The sequence below is a fragment of the Cynoglossus semilaevis genome, chromosome 1 (genome assembly GCF_000523025.1).
Source record: "Cynoglossus semilaevis isolate Cse_v1.0 chromosome 1, Cse_v1.0, whole genome shotgun sequence".
Classification (NCBI taxonomy): domain Eukaryota; kingdom Metazoa; phylum Chordata; class Actinopteri; order Pleuronectiformes; family Cynoglossidae; genus Cynoglossus; species Cynoglossus semilaevis.
In genome coordinates, this window is record NC_024307.1 from 14,369,631 (window position 1) to 14,374,930 (window position 5,300).

Genomic DNA, 5,300 nt, shown 5'->3' on the forward strand with positions numbered 1-5,300 from the left:
CGGGGGGGGGGTTAGGCATTTGTACCCTCCTCTGCTTGTAATATACGGTAACAAGGGTGATTTGCACAGCTAAATCAAAACCAAGTGATGGTGACATTGAAGTCTAATGCGTCTCGAGATGATGAAGATTTTCGGTGTGGTTCACATCGAAGTCCACTGCGAGACATTTACTTCTCAGGAGCCTCAGTCACTCGAGGTAACATGACGAGCTGATTAACCTGCGAGGCCGTGCTCGCAGCCTAATGTGCTGCAGATGTAGCCATCTTAGAAGTCACACGTCTTATTGAAGGCTTGCTGCACCGATGCTTCACTGCTTCTCAATCCCTTAAAGGGAAAGTTAGGAGGAGACGGGGAATTGTATCCATGTATCTGGAGGACGTGGCAGCGTCTTTGATCAGGACACACACGTTTTGTGTTACGAACATGACTGCTGGGATATTTGAGAACATATAGGAAGGAATGGCCCGCAACAGGCACTAAGGCAGCACTAATGCAGGATAGGTGCAAGATGGACGCTGATAGGGAACTCCAACCAGTGTGTCTGCCAAGCAGCCACATGACTCATGCTGACAGAAAGGTCTGTTATAAAACCAGCTCTGTACCGTTTGACCCTAAGGTTGGTGAGGCTACCTCTGCCACAGGCAGCAGGAGATATCTGCTGTTATGATCAGACCCACAGCAGGGCCTGTCCAAACACAGCCTATCTCCACTCTGTGTCACAGGTGACATCTAGCAAGAAAGAGAAATCTCGAAAAATGTGTGAACAAGTTCCAATCAAACGATTCAACCTGAAATAAAAACATTGGAGAAAGCAGATCTGGAGCCGACAAGAGATGTTAATTCTTCATCTCACCCTGCCTCCCTCTAAGGCTCCTCCTCCTCCTCCTCCTCCTCCTCTACCCCCTCCTTGCTGGCTCCATTGCTCCAGGAGATCCTATCGTTTCTCCCGCAGACTAGATTTCTTGGGTGACTTCAAAGCTTGTTCACTAAGTGTTTAGAAGAATGCAATGGAAACAGGAAAATAATGTTCTGATTTCTGTAAACTTTATAACATCTGCTTCTGCTTAGTGTTTGTGTAGTGTGAAGCAGGGGCTCCATACTGTGTAGGGTCGGAGACGTTTCTTCCCACAGTTTAATGGCGTCGTGCACACAGTATAGGATGGAAAGAGTCCCAGAAAAGATATTCCTACAGGCCTCAAAGATGGCATTTAAACTGTGAGCTTCACGTAGCCAGACACTTGAACTGCACATTACAGACGATTTCAAAGCAGGTGAAGGTGAATCCCACAAGAAAGGACACAACTGAACCCTTTAAAACATTATTTATATTTCTGTTTGTATAACCTTAATCTTCTGGAAATTCAGAGGATGCATTGAGTGTGTGCCCATCGAGAGGGAAAGGAACCAGGCGAAGCTTTGCTAGTGTCCCAAAAGGCCGGTGAGTAATGTTGCTGGCACCGTCCAAGCATACACACAGACTAATGCTACCTCCTCGTGTTTACACAAGATGACAAGCCATTTTTAGGGCCAGGCCAGATAACTCCATCACAATCTCCTCATGCTAACAGGGCAGCATGGCTAGAGTGCCATGTATACACACACACACGGCCTCCGACTGACAGCCTGGGGGCTCCTGTCTCCTTTCCCCTAACTCAATCATGCTCAGGTTTCACTCTCGCCCATCCGAGGCTAACTCGCTTCCTCTCTCTATCCCCTCACACAACCCCCTATCCTTCAAATCTGTAACCCACATCCCACCCATACTGTATGATTTTTCAATCTCATACAAAATGTAAAAGAAAAGTGATTCAACACAACAGCTTTGAAAATATTTCACAGGACCTCAGTCAGAGAAGCCATCTGCACGCGTCATACCACTTTGGTTTTACCAGTATTTAATATTTCTTTGTAGAATACACATTGAGATTTAAAAAAAAAAAAAAAGATTTGCTTAGTAAATTAAAGATGTGTGTGCCTTCACAGAGACCAGACTTATAGGGAAACCCCTGCGTTTATCATCCTGACTCTGCTGAATCAAAAGCAACAACAAACGTCAATGGACCTTGACCTTCTCCGTCTCCGTCTCATTGTCTGGATGTATATTCTCCTTCTCCCAGTAAAAACGCCAAAATATCAAAAAACATTAAATCACTTTCAGCTAATGTATTTCCAGTGCAGCACCAGAGGCATGAGCCAGGTTTCTGCTGTTAAAAAGTCCAAATGTCAGATTGAGGTATCAGCCTCAGAAGTAAAGAGCAACAGCTTCTCTCCAACAAGACTCGGTTTTGTCCAACTTGAACCGTCCATGAGTGGGAGACACTGGACGCTCTGACTGAGGTCTAATGAACCACAACACACTGTGAGCTAATAGTAGGGGTTGTTCCCATACACTTTTTTACTGTGTATTTGCTGATGCTAAGTACTACTACCAGTACTTACGTTCACTTGTGTACTTGAAAATAGTGCAAATAATGACTACAACTAATACCTTACATCAGTAATAACATAATTGATTTAATTATTAATGATAAAATATAAAAATATTGAATTAATAATCCTTATATAATGTGTTTAATATGTGTAAAGACAAAATTCTCCATTTCTGAAATAAACTCCTAAACTACTAATAAACAAGTTTTCACTCATTCCTAATAATTACGATTCAATTAATTTCATATTTCAATAGTTTAGCAAAACAATAAACATATCATAGCAGGTAAGATTTGTTCATGTCAAGTCATAAAACACTGAATAAATGTGTTGGAGAAACGGTGCAGGTCAGTACATATCATTTGTGGTCTGTGTGGTCCAGTAATCAGTGCTGCCCCCAGTGTCAGGCTGTGGACTTCAGACCAGTCAAATTAACACACTGTCCCCACACAGTGATTTGATGTGGGAGCTCAGGCGGGCGAGAGTGAATCTTTTTGGACCGGACAAGCGTCGGCAGGATTTATAGACATGTACACCGTGTAATTCACTGCTTCCAGCACAAGAATGTAGAGAAATGAAGAACCGTGGCTGACATGTTTCACTAATCTCTTACGTTTGCATCAAAACACTGGCGACACACGGAGGTTTTACTCAAGCTGAACTAGGCCACACGCTGGGAGGGAGATCCTTGTCGAACACGTGTGGGTACGTCTGAGGTTCAACATGTGCTGCGTCCACCCTGGATGACCTCAGCTCTGCTCTGTGTTAGCCTGGACTTCACACTTGTACTCACAGAAACTGTGACAATGCTGTCTTGTTTACAGAGTGTGTTGTAGTGCACACGTCTCAGGTCTAATTACTCACAGGTGTAGGTTTGGGTTTGTTTCCAGGACGTTGAGATTGTCAGACACCGGACATGTTTTAAGGGTCATGTGTGTTGTGATTTAGAACTCTGCAAAATCTCAGACAGAAATGCTGTCTACAGGGAAATATCTGCATACAGTAAAGGTAGCTGTGTTTTTCTGCTAGCTTTATATGTGCCGTGTGTAGGCCTGGGTATCAATCACAATTCTTTGATAACAGTACCAGTACCGATACCTTCGTTTCAATACCAGTTCCTGAACGATACATTTTTCGATACCAATTCGAACAAAAAGAAAATGGCATTACACACATTAAAGTACAAATCTTGAGTTTTACTCTTCAACTGAATCAGAAAAAATAAACACTGAATAACAGTCACTGACGTATGTGTCGGAAGGTACTGGGCTTTAGCTTCACAACTACAGTTCCCGTTACTTATACCTATAACTACAGATACACGTGAACCCCATCTGAGGGCATAACCACAGACATTACAGCCAATCATGATCAAATTTTCATCATTAAAATCTGAGTACCAAAGCTTGACACAGAAACCTGAGGCGTATATTGACAGTGAATAATACCAGAGCATTTCTGTCTGTTCCATATAAGCCCCAGCCTTAGACAGGTATTCATTTCTGAAGAAGTGCAGTACAGGTGAAGTTTAATTTTTTTTTTTTTTATCAAAATGAATGGGCAAAGTGTGACAACAATGAAGAACAATCTTAACCTCAGATGCATTACTGCACTGGGATCAGTATTTTGATTTCAAGACAAACAAAAACAAATTTTCCTCAGATGGAAAGTCTCACTAACATTTTCAGCAAACTCAACATTGAAGTGAGTTTACAAAAGAATTTTGGTTAAATATATTTTGTGGCTGTGGAGGAAGGTTTCCAAAGTCAAAAAAAAAAAAAATAAATAACTTGCAGTGTTTTTGGTTTAGACTTAAAGACTAACTACAGAAAATTCCATTGGAAACGGGAGGAATGAGCTAATGCTACAGTCATCATGTTTACAAGTTCTGGAATTCCAGTGTTTCATGAATATGCAAGTCATAACATCAAATGGGATTTTTTTTTTTTTTTTGAAAACCCTTATGGAAAAATATGAGTCTCTGAATAGTGCACGTTCCACAATTAAATTTACTTTATGTCAACTTTTATCAAAACCCTGAATTATGTAACATTTACATCAAGTCTTCTAGCCTTGTGTTCTTTGGTACTGACCCAGCTTTTCTTCTCTGGTGACGAACAATATCTTATTATAACTTTCCTATTTGTTCAATATTTGTTAAATGCTCTTTTGCATTTGGACTTATTTTTCCTAAAAATAGTGGGTTTTTTCCCTCTCAATGATTCTGTGTGGAATTTCATTGGAACCACTGCAAAAACAAAAAAAGGAAGCCTGGGTAAATACTTTAACTTTGAGATCAAATCATCAATCCAGTTTTTGTTTTCAGAATTTAGGAATTTCAGAAAGGAAGAAAAGGAAACACCAGTCGGTTCCTAAAAGCTACCATGTGCAGTGACACTGCTTAATAACCATGTTCTGCAGCTGACCTTGAAGGCGAGGACTTTAGTAGCTGCTAATCTTCTCCAGGTCAAGATTAGCTGAGTAAACATTCATTTCATGGCCACTGACCAAGGATGTGTTAATACCAATTTGTTCCTCCAAACCCAGCCCTCAGTGAGCGGCTCTGCTTCTGTCACCTGCAGTGTCTCCTCCTCAGTGTCCCTGGCCTGGACCTGTCATTTGATTCCTTGCCCTGGACGCCGGCCACCATGATGAATGAGCCCAAGCTCTATTCAATTATGCCCAGAGTGCGAAGACGCGGGGACAATGGAAACTGGCCTGGGCAGTGCAGTGCAGTGCAGACCCTCAGCATTCTTCGCAACAATTTACTCTAATTAGCATCAACTCCGACTCCATCCATCATACTCCTCAAGAAATACAAACAAACCGTCAGCTCTAGCGTAACAAACAGATCGCCCGGCTACTTAGCA

At 41.8% G+C, this 5,300-nt stretch overlaps 1 protein-coding gene across 1 annotated transcript in view; it reads right to left on the minus strand.

Annotated features, from left to right (window-relative positions):
* slc25a21 (solute carrier family 25 member 21) overlaps positions 1 to 5,300 on the minus strand; it is an 82,102-nt gene that overhangs the window by 62,025 nt on the left and 14,777 nt on the right. The gene's annotated exons all lie outside the window — the stretch shown is intronic.